Source organism: Gossypium arboreum, chromosome 6 (genome assembly GCF_025698485.1).
Source record: "Gossypium arboreum isolate Shixiya-1 chromosome 6, ASM2569848v2, whole genome shotgun sequence".
In the NCBI taxonomy this organism is placed as follows: domain Eukaryota; kingdom Viridiplantae; phylum Streptophyta; class Magnoliopsida; order Malvales; family Malvaceae; genus Gossypium; species Gossypium arboreum.
Window position 1 is genome coordinate 3,165,264 of NC_069075.1, and position 19,450 is coordinate 3,184,713.

Here is a 19,450-nt window from a genome sequence, read left to right on the forward strand (position 1 = left end):
AACTTACTGGGTTTCGATTTTCCTCGTTCACCTTAACTAATTGAATAACCTTTTGAAATACACGAATTTTTATATAAAAGGCAAGCTCGCTCTCGAAAATTCAAGATGTCGTGTCCTAACTTACTGGATGTAACATTTTATATTGTGAGACGAGAAGGTCTTTAACATTTGAGCATTTTCTTTACAAAGAGGGGTCGTATTTTAAATTCTTTCAAGTTTTCAAATTTTCAACACTAAGACACTAATTAATCAACTAGGTACCAATTTTGGGCGTATCGAGGGTGCTAATCCTTCCTCGTGCATAACCGACTCCCGAACTCATTTTCTAATTTTCGTAGACCAAAAATTATCGTTTTAGTAAATCTTAACTTTTATTAAAATGATTAATTTAAGGTGATCCGATCACACCTCATCAAAAAAGATTGGTGGCGACTCCTCTATTCGTTTTCATTTCCAAAAATCTAAGTCGATTCCCGTTTTTTGAAAAAAAATAGTTACGACAATTGATATGATAAATCTTAATTTATTTAGTTTTATATCATAGGTTAATTTGTGAAAATTAAGTTTTATGGTAAATAAAAGGAAGACAACATAGTGAAAGCCAAGTCCTACTCCCACTAAACGCATACAAATGTAGTTGAGAGCTGTGCAAAACATTGTACTCTGACCCCCTATGTATAATCCCCATCCTCCATCCTCGTTCTGCCATGCCAAAACAAACTTTCTTTTTATTATTATTATCAATCCACCGTTCAATACATATATCTACTTATATTTATATTTATATTTATTACCTGATGATAGTAAATACAACGGAGAATTTCTTTGCGATGCTCTGGAGAGAATATAGTATTGAGATGACCTGTGATATATAGAGACATGACCAAAGGAGGAAAACAAAACATGGGGCCAGAATTCTCAGCTGGCCAATGGCCATGTTTTGATTGTAGAGCTGAAAACAAGTGGGCACTTCTCTTCATTGCTGCAGTTTTAACTTCATATGTCACTTCTTCACCATCCTCTATCTTTGGTTGGGGAATGGTTTGTTGCATCTTCTTCTCTCTTAGAAACTGCATTAATTAAACATATAAATAATGATAAATAAGTCTATTTAATTCTTTTATATTATAAAATGTTACATTCAGGAAAATGATGTACCTGCATTTGCCAGGGAAGATCAGAACTGGGTTGAACAATGTACCGATTGTTGTAGATATTAAGACGAGCTTCTTCACCCTCAGCTCGTTCTTCAGCTATGCCTGCATTTGGATTGAACTACGTTTGCCTTCCCAGAAAATTGTTGGTACTGTAAAGGTAGGGATCATTGCTACCTTCCCCTATCTTAAGCCCCCACATTTTCTTCCTTAAATTTTCATGAACAAAGTCATCATCTTATACAGACTTTACACCAATAGCATTAGTTGCTATTATTAAATGAAAGATAATATTTAAGGGGGAGGGGTAGACGGTAGCGTGTCTAAACACACTAGTTCGAAAAATGAGTTTTGGCAGAAAATTAGATTCATTTAAAATATAGTTTGAGTTTGGGAGGTATGAGTTTGATTAGATTCGTTTTTTAAATTTATAATATTTTATATTATTTTATTTTTATATATTATATAATATATAATATATAATAATTAAATCTATATTAATACATAACACTACTATAATGTAGGCATTAAAAAATATTAAGATAATTATAAATAAAATTTTCATAAATAAAAATATTAAATTATCAAATATTAAAAATTTTAATATTTTTAAAATAACATTTGGGGCCTAAATGGGCTTCAGTTATTTATTTGCAAAATATTGGTCAAATTGGACAAAATTTAGGCCCATATTTTCGGACGAACTGGGTTTGTGAAAGCTTAAATTGTATTAATATTAAGTCCAACCCAACCAGTAACACCTCTAGGGGAAGGACTTTGAAAATCCAAATAAATAAATAGCTAAGGACTTCTTGTGAGAATAATCATATCTGATAGTAAAATCATAACTTGAAATTAATTTCATTAAGAAAATATTATTATTGATAAAAACAGTGAATCATAAATATATAAAGACATAGCACATAGGACAAACAATAAATAATACACTACAAACTGATGCACAAATGATATGAAAAATAACTCCAAAAGATGAGAAAGACAAACTGGTGGTACTCACAACACTAGAAGCATTCAGAAACAAATAAAAATGCAGCACCTCAATCAAAACATTGAAAATTGTATTCCAGCCCCACTATCATCAAGCCAACCTAATGATGAACTTCGATCAATAAGAAACTACTTACAAAAGCCCCAAGAAACCTACCACATCAATGATGTAGAAAAAACTAAGTCTCAAATAGTCTATCTTTTCATCATCTTCTTAGAACCCAATTTTACAAAAACCATCACTATCATTTATTGTACCTCTGAGAATTGTTCCCAATATATCTAATACTACCTTTACATTGGAAAATATCATATATATATATATATATATATATATATATATATATTAGAAAGCTATTAGAAATTATAAACTAAAACTATGATTAGTTTTAGAAAAAAAATTAGTGTTTTTTTATAATTTGAGGTTGTTAAAGTATAGCTATAAAATCATATATGGATTTGAGCCGAGTGTAGTAAAATACAGGGATTTTGGATATTAGGGTTTCAAGAAACGTAAATAAAAAAATGCATTCTATTTTGCTTTGATAATGTTTATTGTAGAAAGCCTAATTTGCCAGGGCCCAAACCAACACTAGAAAACAAAAATAAAAATGAAACAAAAAAATAATAAAGTGTCCACAGTCCAAAAATTACAACCCAAATTATTTGGCCCAATTTTACAAATACAACAGACCCAAAATAATAAAAAACCCTAGCAACCTAATTGGCCCAAAACCTAAAACATTTTTAGCCAAAAGAAACCCTAGGTCTGCCTAATGCTAGCCGCCGCCTCCACCTCCACGTCAACATGCCTGTACACCACCACAGTCGGCCTTGCCTCCGTACCCGTGAAGAAGACAAAATAACATAGAAGAAACTCAAAAAGAGAAAAAACAAAAACATTGTATTTTGATTTTGATTTTTCTTTTTTCATTCGACTATAAAAAAAGCCACAAATAGTTTGTATTGGTTTACGCATCATTGAATACATACACTCAAAATCAAAATAGCAAGAACAGAGAAATTTCAAAAAGGTGGTTCATTTATCATGTTTTATATATTTATTTTTTCTTTTTTTTAAGGAAATAGACTAAAAAAGGATAATGAGTCAAAATCTTACCTTTCTTTGCATTCGTGCCGTCGTGGGGAGGTCAAGGCCGCCATCTCCGACGAAAGATGGCATTTTTGGGCTCGGGGAGTCGAAAAGCAAAAAAAATGGCCTTTTTCAATTTTTTCGACCACCTTGGACAACCGCCACGGTGGTCCGGCAACCGAAGTTAGACCAGAGCTAGGCCGGAAATCGGGGAAGGGGGAAGGTTTTGAGAGCTTTTTATGTTTTTTTTAGAAGAAGTGAAAAAATGAGGCTTTAAAAAAATTTCTAATTTAAATACATGAAGCAAAACAGCGTCGTTTTGCTTAAGCCATCTAAGGGCCAAAACGGCTTCGTTTCATGCTCCACCCGTCCGACCCAACCAGCTCCAGCCTAGGATTCGCGTGTTTTTAATCAGAAGGGCTAATTGCGCTTTTAGCCCTTCCGGCTTTTGATTATTTTGCGATTAAGTTTCTTTTTTTTTAATTTTTGCCCCTTAATTTATTTCGTTTCCAATCAGGTCCATATCGAAGCTACACGTTTTGGAGGGGGATTATTTCCCATTTTGGTCCCTCCTTGTTATTCGTGTGTTCGATTCAGTCCTTTTCTTGTTATTTTTATTTCTAATTTTCCCCAAATTTCTGTTTTAAATTCAATTTAGTCCTTTTTAGTTATTTTGCTATTTTGTTATTAAAATTAATTAATTTTATTTTTATTATTAATATTATTTTATTACTATTTATTATTATTATTATTATTATTATTATTATTATTATTATTACTATTGTATTACTATTATTATTATCATTATTATATTTTCTTCTTTTTTTTTGTTTTTACATATAAGTTATTATTATTATTATATTAAATAATTTAATATTATTTTTAGAACATTTATTTTATTTTTTATATATCATTACTCTTATTATTATCATTTTATCATTCATTTTATTTATATCTTTTAAATAATTTCAAACTTTAGAATATTTATTATTTCTATTTGTTGTTATTATTATTATTAATATTACCATCATCATTATTAATATTATTATTTTAAATCCTCTAAATTACATTTTAATCCTTTAGACATTCATTTTATTTTAATTTAGGCCCTCAAGTTCATTTTAATTCCAATTTGGTCTTCGTTCATTTAATTTTGTCCCTCTTGACCCTTTTTTATTTATTTATTTTTATTATCATTTATTATTTTACTTATTATTTATCTATTTATCTATTGATCCTTGCTTTTTAAATATTTCAAATTGATTTATTTCCTTTTATTATGCATTTTATTTATTTTTACTTGTTTTTATTACCATCATTATTTGTTTACATATTTTGTTACAAATTATATCCTCAATTTTATTTTACTTTAACTTGATTCTTTATTTTTGGTATTTTACAAATTATTTCTCCCTGTATTGATTTGTGTAGTTGTTTCTATGCCTCCATTATTTGATAGCATTATTCTTTATTTGTTGTGTATGGCTACTATCATCATTGTCGTTATCTATTTTATTTATCTCTTGATGGCTCTTGTTTATGTTAAAATAGTGTACATTATATGATTCTCATGCGTTGTTTTGTTAATGTATTCATTATTGCCTTTCGCTAATACTACATTTCATTTGTGTATCATTTTAAATATTATACATTTTTACCTAAACTCGTCAAATTAAAATTTTAACAATAAGCAATATTTCATATTTTGGAAATTCGAGAAATCGTACCCTAACTTACGGGGTTTCGATTTTCTGTTGAACTTAAAAAAGCCAAATATTCTTTCAAATCAAAACGCATGACTTTTAAATAAAAAAAAGGGGAGCAATATTCCACGTTTGAAAATTCGAGAGATCGTGCCCTAATGTTTTGGGTTTCGATTTTCCTCGTTTGACTCAAATGACCGAATATCCTTTTAAAATTAAAATGCATGAGTTTTGAAAATCAAAAGACAAGCTTATTCTCGAGGGTTTAAAATGTCGTGTCCTAACGTACTGGATGTGACATTTTATTACTTCGGGACAAGAAGGTCTCTAGCATCCGCTTCGATTTATCCAAACATTTTTTTGTAAAATTAACATTAATAAAGAAGGAGGATCGTATTTTTAAATTTTTTATGGATTTTCAACTTTCGACATTAAGACATTAATTAATCAATTAGGTACCAATTTTGGACGTTACGAGGGTGCTAATCCTTCCTCGTAAGTAACCGACTCCCGAACCTATTTTCTCGAATTTTGTAGACCAAAATCACTGTTTTAGCAAAACCAAAACATTTTATTAAAACAATCAAATTACGAGGTGATCCGATCACACCTAAACAAAAAAGATTGGTGGCAACTCCCATATTCGTTTTCATTTTCAAAATAAAATGTCGATCGTTGTTTTCAAAAAAAAAGGGTTTCGACATTTATGTTTGAGTATGTGAAATTAGTACTATTTCTATAATTAAATTACCGCATAGCTAATATAATGAACTGGATTTCAACTATATTAAAAAGTTCGATTTTTAGTTGAAATTAGTGAATCAAATTAGCTGAAAATTTGAATTGGATAATTGCGTGTTGAATCTGTAATTAGGGATTACTGCCACCTTCCCCTATCTTAAGCCTCCACATTTTCTTCCTATTCATGAACAAAGTACTCATCTTATAGGCTTTACTCCACAACCAATAGTTGCCATTAGTACATGAAAGATAAAATATAAGACTTTACACCACAATCACTAATTGTCATTATTAAATATGAAAGATAAAATTTAAGGGGAGGGCATACTAGGGTGCGTGAAGGTTGGTTTGAAATTTAATAGAATTTAAGTAAAAATATTAGGTCTAAAAAATTAGTTCGATTAAAAAATTAGGCTTATTTAAAAATGATCTGAGTTCAGGTTTGAACATTCAAGGCTTGAGCTGTAACGCCCCAATTTTTCGGGAATTCTGTGAATGTTGACAAAATTTCATGCTTTGATTTTGTCATTTGTGAGTGAAATTATGAAATAGGACCTATGTGAAAATATTTGAAAATGCTATAGGCTAAATTGAAGTGGCCAAATAAATAGGAGTGCAAAATAGGAGGATTTGCATGATAAACCTCCCATTTTACATGAAGTGGCCAACCATCATGTTGTTGTAGACAAAATGTACACTTGATATCCATAATTTATGGTACAAATTGATACAAATTGATAATAGGTTAGGTAAATGTTCCATGATAATGGGTTAGGTAAATGTTTCATGATAATAGGTTAGGTAAATGTTCCATAATAATTGGTTAGGTAAATGTTTCATGATAATAGGTTAGGTAAATGTTCCATGATAATGGGTTAGGTAAATGTTTCATGATAATGGGTTAGGTAAATGTTTCATGATAAGAATATCATGTCTTTTGTATTAAAGAATTAAATGGATGAAATATGAAGTTTTATTAAAAGAAAAAGGGGTGAAAAGAACAAAGTTTTGTCCATCTTTGTTCATCATAGCTGAAAGTTAGAGAAGAGAAAGGAGAGGAGAAAGCTCTTGAGTATTCGGTCATTAGGAGGAGGAAAATTGAAGGTAAGTTCTTGGTACCTTGCTTCTATTTTGAGGTTCATGAGTTCTTCTTGATTCTACCTTAACTCTTGAAGTATATTTTGATTTTTAGTTGTGTTGTGAGCATTTAGTCATGAATTAAAATGAAGGAAATGGTTGTTGTTTCATGTTCTTTTGATGAAAAATGGAAGATAGGTGAAGTTGAGCCAAACAAATGAGCATGCATGTGCCTTAGATGTTAAAGGAAAAATTAGCTAACATGTTGTGCTTTAAAATGATGAAATGGAGATTATACTTAAGTAAAATCATAGATATGTGATGATTGATTGGTGATATACATGTTTAAATAACATGCATGCAAGGTATGTGTGAAAGAGTGATTTGGTAATAAATCTGCTTGGGACAGCAGCAGTAACGTGACTTTGGAAAATCACCATAAATTGTGGGAGAAGAATTAGAAGCTGAATAAATTATGAAATTAAAGCTTATTGAGTCTAGTTTCTAATGAAATAAACAAGAACATATTTTGAATTCTGTACAATGAGAAATTTGATTCGTAATGAAGAGTGGTCAGATTAGTCAAACAGTGAAACATGGGAAACTTTGAGAAAAATCTGGTATTGATTGGACAAACCAAAAATTCTGAAAATTTTATGGATAGAAGATATATGAGTCTATTTTCAAGGAAAATTAACGGAACTTGATTTGGAGTTTCGTAGCTCCAGTTATAAATGATTTAGTGACTGTTGCTCAGGAAGACAGCTTGCAGTGAAATTATGATTATGTGGTAAACATTGACAAAAATTTGTTAATGAGTTGCTTATTGATTTCTTATAAGCTTACTATGATCTGTTGGTGTGGTTGGCCGAATATTGTAAGGGATTAATACGTAGTTCGTATTTGAATAGTTAGATTAACGTGTTAGTAATCCAATTGTAGGCGGTTCGTGTGTGGATCTCGTCAGCATATCGTCGCAAACAGGTGTGTAACTAACACCCTCTAAAATACAGTATTAGTGGCTTATCTGGGCTAGGTGGTGTCAACACTGGGGCATTAGACAAATATTGCTTAACCTTGTCGAAAGTCTTCTGGCATTCCTCGTCCCAAACACCAGGGTTGTGTTTCTTAAGGAGACAGAATATGGGGTCACATTTCTCGGTTAGTTGTGAAATAAACCGAGCGATGTAATTTAATCTTCCTAGGAATCCCCGAACTTCCTTCTGAGTTCGTGGTGGAGGTAACTCTTGTATGGCTTTGACTTTATCTGGGTCAATCTCAATCCCTTTTTCACTAACCACGAATCTTAGCAGTTTTTCTGACCTGGCCCCGAAGGTACATTTTGCTGGATTGAGTTTCAGCTGGAATTTTCTCAACCTCAAAAATAATTTCCTCAAGACTTGCACATACTATTCTTCAGTCCGAGATTTGGCGATCATGTCGTCAACATAGACTTCAATTTCTTTATGCATCATATCATGGAATAGGGTTACCATGGCTCTCTGATATGTTGCTCCCGCATTTTTCAATCCAAACGGCATCACCTTATAGCAAAAGGTTCCCCACATGGTTACAAATATGGTTTTATTCATATCTTCAGGATGCATTTTGATCTGATTGTACCCTGAGAAACCGTCCATGAAGGAGAAGAGTGAGTAACCTGCCGTGTTATCCACTAAAGTGTCAATATGAGGCAACGGGAAATTATCCTTCGGGCTGGCTTTGTTCAGATCCCTGTAGTCCACACATATCCGTACTTTTCCATCTTTCTTAGGGACAGGGACAATATTGGCTACCCATTCCGAGTACTTAACCACTTGTAGGAAACCAGCATCGAATTGCTTCTTCACCTCCTCTTTTATTTTCAACAACACATCGAGTCTCATCCTTCGAAGCTTTTGCTGAACTGGCTTGCATTCTTCTTTGATGGGGAGTCTATGTACCACAATGTCAGTACTTAGCCCAGGCATGTCTTGATATGACCATGCAAAGACATCCTTAAACTCCTGGAGTAACTCCACAAGGTCCCGTTTTGTCTTAGTGGTAATACAAGCCCCAATCTTTACTTCTTTCTTTTCTATTTCATCTCCCAAGTTTACGACTTCTACGGTCTCTTTGTGGGGTAGAATCTGTTTCTCATTGTGTTTTACCATCCTTAACAAATCAGGGGATAAGTTACAGTCTTCGTCATCCTCAAAGTTCTGAGATCGCTCTAGACACATATCTCGCTCAAAAGGAGACTCTGAGTTAGTAGCAACGTCACTCACATCGTTGATATCTGGAGACCTGTTGTAGGTGCGAAGAAAGATACAAAGAACAAGAGAATCTAAGAATAATGTTATGTATGGTATGATCATAAATGAAAGAATAAAAGAATATTTGCATGAAATAAGTCAAAAGGATGCATTTCATTGAAATAACGATTTCAAACATAAGCCTATTTCACAAAAGGACACTTATTACTCCTAGGCCTGAAGTAATAGGTGTGTTTTGAGTATTACTCTGTGTTAGTTCTAAAGACTATCGGAATCTCTTCCGCAGTCCAATTATTCAGAATACTTTCCAGCTCATAAGGGCGAATGCCCGACAAATCTTCAACTCCATTCCCTTCTTCATATGCTGCGTTAATGCTTAAGTCTTCCAACATTTCTTCAGAAAATCCTTTCCTTGTTGCTCTTCCTTCAGAGTAAATAGTCCTTCCTGACACAAATGTTCTGGATATGTGGGGAAAGGTCATCGGCTCCCACTTAACCTCTTCCCCACTTAAACGCACTCTTCTCCTTTCTTGTTTCTTCTCTTGCTCTTTTTTCTTTTGTTTTGCATCCGGCTTGAATCCTAAGCCAAAGCGGTCTCATTTTTCCATGAGCATAAGTGCTTCAACCTTCCCTTGTAGGCTTCTTCCAAGCCCTTTCCCTGGCAAAGCTCCTTTTTCCAACCGTCAGTAGTAGGCCCATTCTTGTAGTTTTAGAGATGCTGGGCATCGGGATCTTATTTCCTTCAACAACAAAAGTCGCATTTACAAATTCTAACGACCGAAAAGAACACTCTATGGCTTCATCATCTGTCCCCACATATGGTGCATTGCTGGTAACGGATGCAATGATATCTTCTTCCGCATTCACGGTCACCAATCGTCCTTCCGTTATAAATTTGAGCTTTTGATGTAACAATGACGGTACTGCCCCCGCTAAGTGAATCCAAGGCCTTCCCAATAAGCAATTGTAAGAGGGCCTGATGTCTATTACCAAGAAATCTATCTCGTACGTGCTAGGGCCAATTAAAAGGGGTATATCGATCCTCCCCATTACTTTCCTTTCGGTACCATCGAACGCCCTTACCACATTTTGGCATGTTTTCATATGGGAACTATCCACAGGCAACTTATTTAATATGGATAGAGGTAGGACGTTTAGTGCCGATCCATTATCAATCAATACCCCCGGTAATGTGAATCCCTTGCAACGTGTGGTAATGTGCAGAGCTTTTGTGGACCCCATACCTCCCGGTGGTATTTCATCATCGTTAAAGAAAATGAAGTTGTCGGCACTTATATTGTTGACTAAGTGGTCCAGTTTGTTTACAGAGATATCATTAGCAACATAAGTTTCATTCAGCACCTTCATCAATGTGCTGCGATGGGTTTCGGAGCTCAAGAGTAAGGCCAGTACTGATATACGAGCTGGCTATTTGTGCAACTATTCTACGACACTATATTTGCTGTGCTTCAAGAATTTTAAGAATTCTTTTGCTTCTATTTCAGTCACTGGCTCATTAACAGTTGGTTCAGGTCCCGCTGGCTTCTCTTTCTCTTGTTCAATTGCTAATGATTTTTATTTAACCTGCTCAACTTTTGTATTTGGGGTATAACGCCTTCTGCTGCGCGTATAAAAACCCTCATCTTGACCTTTCTCTGATGCATTAATTGGGATCTCCTCTCCTGGGATTGTCACATTACAGCTATAGTTCCACAGTACCCTTTTGCTATCTTTATAAGGGAAAGCAACGAGCTTCTGGATTATGACCTTTGGCGCAACTTGTGCTCTGACTTCATTCATTCTCGGACGAGATATGATAACCACTGGGTGGTTGACTTTGTAAACGTCCTTCATCGACCTCTCTTCGGAGGCACACATATCTGTTTCTTCTGGGCTCCCAACATATTCGAAGAATTCCAGCTCTTTATTATCCATCAATCATTGTAATAAAACCCTAAACTCACTACATTTCTGAATCTCGTAATCTTCTTGATCATGGAACTCGCAATAATTTTTTGCTTCTCAGGGTCTAACCCTTGAATTTTGTTTTATCAACCCTCTTTCCACCATTTTCTTCCATACTTCTTTCAGCGGGGTGTTCACTTCTGCAATATTCACCTTAATTTCTTTCCCCGAACTCTCGATTATCGCATTTATCCCTATATCTCCATGGTTGGGTAATGGATTCTCTGCACTGGATGTATCGTCAAATTTCACGATGCCCATGTTGATGAGTCTTTCAACCAATTTCTTGAAAGTGGTGCAGTTTTCTATCGAGTGTCCTGTGGCTCCTGCATGGTATTCGCATTGGGCATTTGCGTCATACCATTTGGGGTATGGAGGTTGTATTGGCTTTAGATAGAATGGAGACACGACATGTGCACTGAATAAACTTTGGAATAACTCCTTGTACGTCATTGGAATGGGCGTAAATTGGAGTTTCTCCCTATTTTACTTTGTATTGGGCTCTTGTCTGGGTGGGCCCTACTGACCAATGGTTGTGTGTAGCACCCCAAACCCGGCCCAGACGTTATGACCGGATTCGGCATGCCACATCGAAGCGTTCAAAATATTTTATATTGTTGATCCAGAAAAACTTACTTAGTGTTTTAAAAGATAATTTCATTATAGGTTAAAGTGAATGGAAGTCATGCACCGTAGGAAACCGGAAAAGAGGTGGTGAGTTCATCTGATCGCTTAAGTACCAAGCTCCTTTGGATCCAATCCTAGACATGCATACCGCCATTGCCACACCTTAACGTCATGGATATTTCTAGGAAACCGATTTGATTAAGTCATTTTAGGAAAAGTGATTAATTTTGGAAAATACTTTCATTCGGAAGCTTTGTTTGTTATCGTGTTATTTTGAAATCAACTGTTGTTTTTGAAAACGCGCCCTAAAGCTATCCAATTTCAAAAGTTAAAATAAGTATTACCTATCTTAGTAATACATATTAAAACCATCAAAAATAATTAAGTGGCCTTATTACATTTAAAAGCCCAAAACTTCAAACGTAAATAAAAGGATGTCCAGTTCACCGAAGAAAATCAAACTTTGAACGGTGGCCACTCAATTCCCTCACGACCCAAGCCCACTATGGTTGGGGATTTCTGCGAGGATGAAAATAAAAGGTGAGTTTGGGAAACTCAATGTAAGGAAAACCCATTCAAAGCTCAAGTCACTCAAGCCTATTGGACCGAGCCCATTCAGTAATAGTGGTGGTCTGGGGCGAGCCCTTTCAGACATAATAAACCGGGCCTTAGCCCTTATTCAGATAACAAGATGGCCCATAGGCCCATTTCAAAATACATGCAACATCAAGAACATATGCAAGCCCATTTGGGAGACTACTCAACCCACCAACCACTACACTCCACCCGTACCAGCCATACACTCCATGTGGGGAATAGCTCAACCCACCCATTAACACTCCACGATTGCAGCTTTGTCTGCTCGGTTAATAGTAAATTGAGGCAAAGCCTCCAAGACGTGGACAAGCCACTTTCAAGACTTCCTCCGTCAATATCCCGGTCCATGGATCGATAATAACAACATGGCATGCATAAATAACAACAATCAAACATGCATTTAGGTCAATTTAACCTAGAGGTATTTGGTAATTTATCTCCTAGGGTAAAACCGTAAATTTTCCACTTTTAAAGGTATTTCAGTAATTTATCTATTTTAGGGCTTTTCATGCATATTCCTACCTTTCACGTACTAATGTAATCACGCATCGAGGGTTCTTACCGAATTGGGCCCGTTGGCCCATCATTCCAATTTTGGCCCATTAAGCCCAAAAATATCGAGGGCACAAAAATTATGCACTTTGCAGTCCAAACATTGCAGCTTACCAAAAATATTAATCGATTTACCTCATGAGCATTCGCACACTCGCAAATCTACAAAATACCGGTTTTCGACATTTCGGCTTTTCAGCTTTTGTCGATCTAGACTAAGAAAGAGGGTGTTAGTTACACACCTGTTTGTGATGATATGCTGACGAGATCCACACACGAATTGCCTACAATTGGATTACTAACACATTAATCTAACTGTTCAAATACGAACTACGTATTAACCCCTTACAATATTCGGCCAACCACACCTACAGATTATAGTAAGCTTATAAGAAAACAATAAGCAACTCATTAACAAATTTTTGCCGATGTTTACCACATAATCATAATTTCACTGCAAGCTGTCTTCCTGAGCAACAGTCACTAAATTATTTATAACTGGAGCTACGAAACTCCAAATCAAGTTCCGTTAATTTTCCCCAAAAATAGACTCATATATCTTCTATCCATAAAATATTCAGAATTTTTGGCATGGTCAATCAATACCAGATTTTTATTAAAGTTTCCCATGTTTCACTGTTTGACTAATCTGACCACTCTTCATTATGAATCAAATTTATCATTGTACAGAATTCAAAATATGTTCTCGTTTATTCCATTTGAAACTAGACTCATTAATATTTAATTACATAATTTATTCAGCTTCTAATGCATCTCCCACAATTTATGGTGATTTTCCAAAATCACATTACTGCTACTGTCCCAAGCAGATTTATTACCAAATCACTCTTTCACACCTAACTTGCATGCTTGTTATTTAAACATGTATATCACCAATCAATCATCACATATCTATGATTTTACTTAAGTATAATCTTCATTTCATCATTTTAAAGTACAACATGTTAGCCGATTTTTCCCCTTAGCATCTAAGGCACATGCATGCTCATTTGTTTGGCTCAACTTCACCTATCTTCCATTTTTCATCAAAAGAACATGTAATAACAACCATTTCCTTCATTTTAATTCATGACTAAATGCTTACAACACAACTAAAAAGTAAAATATGCTTCAAGAGTTAAGGTAGAATCAAGAAGAACTCATGAACCTCAAAATAAAAGCAAACTACCATTAACTTACCTTCAATTTTCTTCCCCAAGTGACCGAACATTCAAGAGCTTTCTCTTTTCCTTTCTCTTCTCTAACTTTAGGCTATGATGAACAAAGATGGACAAAACTTTGTTCTTTTCACCCCTTTTTCTTTTAATAAAACTTCATATTTCATCCATTTAATTCTTTAATACAACATCATGGAACATTTACCTAACCCATTATCATGAAACATTTACCTAACCCATTATCATGGAACATTTACCTAACCCATTATCAATTTGTATCAATTTGTACCACAAATTATGGATATCAAGTGCACATTTTGTCTACAACAACATGATGGCTGGCCACTTCATGTAAAATGGGAGGTTTGTCATGCAAATCTTCCTATTTTGCACTCCTATTTATTTGACCACTTCAATTTAGCTTATAGCATTTTCAAACATTTTCACATAGGTTCTATTTCATAATTTCACCCCCTTTTTGTTATGGAACAAAAATTAACTAAAATTGTCGGGTTCTATCTTAAGTTTGGGCTTTCTAGAGGCCCACTAACATAATTAAACCTATGCCAACATTCACAGGATTCCCGAAAATTGGGGCGTTACAACTCCACCCTCCTTAAAGAAATTTCGTCCTCGAAATTTACCTAATCCAAACAGATGAGGGTATTGCTGTTGCATCGTCTCTTCTGGCTCCCAAACTCAGAAGTTTCCCCTTCCTTAACTTGTTGAAAACGAGTGACCAAAGACTCATCGTTCAACTATTTTTCCTTAATCTGATCCACCCAGGTTGGCCTCACTTGCAACTCAGCCAACAGACTTCCATCATCATATAGACTTAGACGAGCAAACATTGCTCTCAGAGCAGATACAGCTCTACGACTTAGAGCATCGGCTACCACATTAGCCTTGCTTGGGTGATACTCAATCGAACAGTCATAATCCTTAAGCAAGTCAATCCATCTCCTTTGCCTAAGGTTCAGCTCCTTCTGAGTCAACAAATACTTAAGACTCTTATGGTCAGTGTATATAATACACCTTTCTCCGTACAAGTAATGTCTCCAAATCTTAAGTGCAAATATCATCGCGCTAACTCTAAATCATGAGTCAAATAGTTTCCCTCATGAGGCTTAAGCTATCGTGATGCATATGCAACCACCTTACCTTCTTTCATTAACACGCAGCCCAAACCCACGTGTGATGCATCACTGTACACAGTAAAATCATTCCCAGACTCTGGCTGAATTAACACAAGTACTTCAGTCAGAACTTTCTTCAACTTCTCAAAAGCTTCCTGCTGTTTCTTAGTCCATACAAACGGTACTCCTTTCCTTATGTGTTTTGTCAGAGGTGCTGCCATCACAAAAAAAAAAACCTTCTACAAACCTTCTGTAGTATCCTACCAGTCCTAAAAAACTCCGTATTTCTAACACTGACCTAGGCGGCTTCCACTCCAAAATCGCTTCAATTTTCCGAGGGTCCACCTTAATCCCCTCAGCAGAGACCACATGTCCTAAGAAGGTTACCTCCCTCAACCAAAATTCACACTTGCTGAACTTCGCAAAGAGTTCCTTCTCCTTAATACTTACAAAGACTATACAGAGATGCTCATCATGTTTTGTTTCAGTTTCAGAATATACCAGGATATCGTCAATAAAGACGACTACGAACTGATCCAAAAATGGTTGGAACACATGATTCATCAGATCTATAAACGTTACAGGAGCGTTCGTTAGTCCAAATGGCATAACCAGAAACTCGTAATGACCATACCGAGTCCTGAATGTCGTCTTTTGGATATCTGCCTCCTTGACCCTTAATTGATGATATCCAGATCGAAGGTCGATCTTGGAAAATACAGAAGCTCCTCTAAGCTGGTCGAATAGATCGTCAATCCTTGGCAGTGGATACTTATTCTTAATCGTCACTTTGTTCAACTGGCGATAATCAATGCACATCCATATCGTACCATCCTTCTTTTTCACGAATAGCATTGGTGCTCCCCATGAAGACACGCTTGGCCTAATAAAGCCCCTATCCAACAACTCTTGAATTTGAGCATTTAACTCTACTAACTCCTACGGTGCCATCCTATACGGTGCGATAGATATAGGCGTCATTCCAGGCAACAAGGCTATTCCAAACTCAACTTCTCGATTTGGAGGCAATCCTGGAAACTCCTCCGGAAAAACATCTTGGAACTCCTTTATGGTCCTAACCTTATCCACTGTCAGTCCCTCCTCTTCCGACTGACTTTCAAATACCAATTAGGCCTCACAACTTTTCTGAATCCACTTTTCGGCTCTTAATGCCGACACCACATTGGACAAATAATCCCTTCTCTCACCTATCACCATAACCTCCTCATCCTTTGTAGTTCGTAACACTATTCGTTTAGTAGCACAATCCAGAGTCGTCTTATGCTTAACAAGCCAATCCATTCCCAGAATGAGGTCAAACTCTCCAAACGGTAGCTCCATCAGATCTCCAGGAAAAACCTTGCCTTGAGTTTCTAAGGGTACATTCCTATACAGTTTGTCTACCCTAACCGAGTGACCCAAAGGACTTAGTACAGATACCCCACTCACAATCTCCTCAGAGCAGTCCAAGTTGTCCATAATCCGTTCTGTGGCCTCCAACCAATATTCTGCCACATTCGAGGCGATACCAGACACACCTCTAAAGATCTCCGCTCCGTTGGCCCAGAGTCGTTTAGAAATCGATCCTCGAATTTCGTTGCCTGAACTTGTCCCAACAACCCTTTCCAGAACACGAAGCATTGCCTGTGACAGGGCATCATCCTCGGCGGCCCTATCATACGGCCCATTCGGTGGTGGTCTGCTACTCCAGTGGGTATGTGTTCAGAAGACGAAGATCCAGCTTGAGTACTACCTCGGCCTCGACCACGGCCTCTTCCCCGAGTAGCTCTCGTACTCATATCGATTTATCTTGATTACGAATTTTTATGCATCAATTCAATATTCCAGTGTTTATTACAGATGTTTTATGAATCAGACAGTAATTCAAAGTTTGTTTTCGCAGAATCGAAGTCTAGCTACAGTTTCAGTCTCTTATCAAATTTTCCTATGGTTTCAGAATCATCCTATCTAGAGTATCCTAGTAGGGTTTCAGTCCAGACAGATAATTCAGAAAAATATTCAGAAGAGTTCAGAGTAATACTTACAGGCTTGGACCGGAGATTATGAATGCCACCTTCTAAAGATCTAAATTTTGAAAATCGCGTTTTTCGCAATCTTTATAATTTTTTTCGTTTTAAAAAATCTTTGCTTTTGTAAACCCATTCCACAGCCGAGTTGTTGCAACCTAGGCTCTGATACCACTAAATGTAGCACCCCAAACCCGGCCCAGACGTTATGACCGGATCCGGCATGTCACATTGAAGCGTTCAAAATATTTTATATTGTTGATCCAGAAAAACTTACTTAGTGTTTTAAAAGATAATTTCATTATAAGTTAAAGTGAATGGAAGCTGTGCACCAGGTAGGAAACAGGAAAAGAGGTGGTGAGTCCATCGGACTGCTTAAGTACCAAGCTCCCTTCGGATCCAATCCTAGACATGCATACCGCCATTGCCACACCTTAACGTCATGGATATTTCTAGGAAACCGATTTGATTAAGTCATTTTTAGGAAAAGTGATTAATTTTGGAAAATACTTTCATTGCAGAAGCTTTGCTTGTTGTCGTGTTATTTTGAAATCAACTGTTGTTTTTGAAAACGCGCCCTAAAGCTATCCAATTTTAACAGTTAAAATAAGTATTACCTATCTTAGTAATACATATTAAAACCATCAAAAATAATTAAGTGGCCTTATTACATTTAAAAGCCCAAAAACTTAAAACGTAAATAAAAGGATGTCTAGTTCACGAAGAAAATCAAACTTTGAGCGGTGGCCACTCAAATTCCTCACGACTCCAAGCCCACTATGGTTGGGGATTTCTGCGTGGATGAAAATAAAAGGGTGAGTTTGGGGAAACTCGGTGTGTAAGGAAAACCCATTCAAAGCCCAAGTAAGCTCAAGCCTATTGGGCCTAAGCCCATTCAGTGCAGTGGTCTTGGGCGAGCCCTTTCAGATTACAATAAAGCGGGCCTTAGCCCTTATTCAGATAATAGTATGGCCCATAGGCCTATTTCAAAATACATGCAACATCAATAAACATATGTAAGCCCATTTGGGAGACTACTCAACCCACCAACCACTACACTCCACCGTGCATCACCATACACTCCATGTGGGAATAGCTCAACCCACCCAATTTAACACTCCACGATTGCTTGACTTTCTTTGCTCGATTTATCAAAGAATTGAGGCAAAGCCTCCAAGACGTGGACAAGCCACTTTCAGTACTTCCTCCGTCAATATCCCGGTCCATGCATCGATAATAACAACATGGCATGCAAGTAAATAACAACAATCAAACATGCATTTAGGTCAATTTAACCTAGAGGTATTTGGTAATTTATCTCCTATGGGTAAAACTATAAATTTTCCACTTTTAAAGGTATTTCAGTAATTTATCTATTTTAGGGTTTTTCATGCATATTCCTACCTTTCACGTACTAATGTAATCACGCATCGAGGGTTCTTACCTAATTGGGCCCGTTGGCCCATCATTCCAATTTTGGCCCATTAAGCCCAAAAATATCGAGGGCACGAAATCATGCACTTTGCGGTCCAAACATTGTAGCTTAACAAAACATTAATCGATTTACCTCACAAGCATTCGCTTTTCGCAAATCTACAAAATACGGTTTTGGCATTTCGCTTTTTGGCTTTTGCCAATCTAGACTAAGAAAGAGGGTGTTAGTTACACACTGTTTGCAACGATATCTTGTGAGATCCACACACGAACTGCCTAGAATTGGATTACTAACACATTAATCTAACTGTTCAAATACGAACTAAGTATTAACCCCTTACAATATTCGGCCAACCACACCTACAGATCATAGTAAGCTTATAAGAAAACAATAAGCAACTCATTAACAAATTTTTGTCAATGTTTACCACATAATCATAATTTCAGTGCAAGCTGTCTTCCTGAGCAACAGTCACTAAATTATTTATAACTGGAGCTACGAAACTCCAAATCAAGTTCCATTAATTTTCCCCGAAAATAGACTCATATATCTTATATCCATAAAATTTTCAGAATTTTTGGTATGGTAAATCAATACCAGATTTTTATTAAAGTTTCCCGTTTTTCACTGTTTGACTAATCTGACCACTCTTCATTACGAATCAAATTTATCATTGTACAGAATTCAAAATATGTTCTCGTTTATTCCATTTGAAACTAGACTCATTAATATTTAATTACATAATTTATTCAGCTTCTAATTCATCTCCCACAATTTATGGTGATTTTCCAAATTCACGTTACTGCTGCTGTCCCAAGCAGATTTATTACCAAATCACTCTTTCACACCTAACTTGCATGCTTGTTATTTAAACATGTATATCACCAATCAATCATCACATA

The 19,450-nt window shown here is 35.8% G+C and overlaps 1 long non-coding RNA gene across 1 annotated transcript; it reads right to left on the reverse strand.

Moving 5' to 3' along the window:
• Positions 1-710: 710 nt before the first annotated feature.
• LOC128293875 (uncharacterized) lies at positions 711-1,360 on the reverse strand. Its single transcript, XR_008283992.1, has 2 exons — positions 1,159-1,360; positions 711-1,070 (listed from the first exon to the last, which is right to left on the reverse strand). It is a non-coding gene; the product is annotated as an uncharacterized LOC128293875 (long non-coding RNA).
• Positions 1,361-19,450: the final 18,090 nt, after the last annotated feature.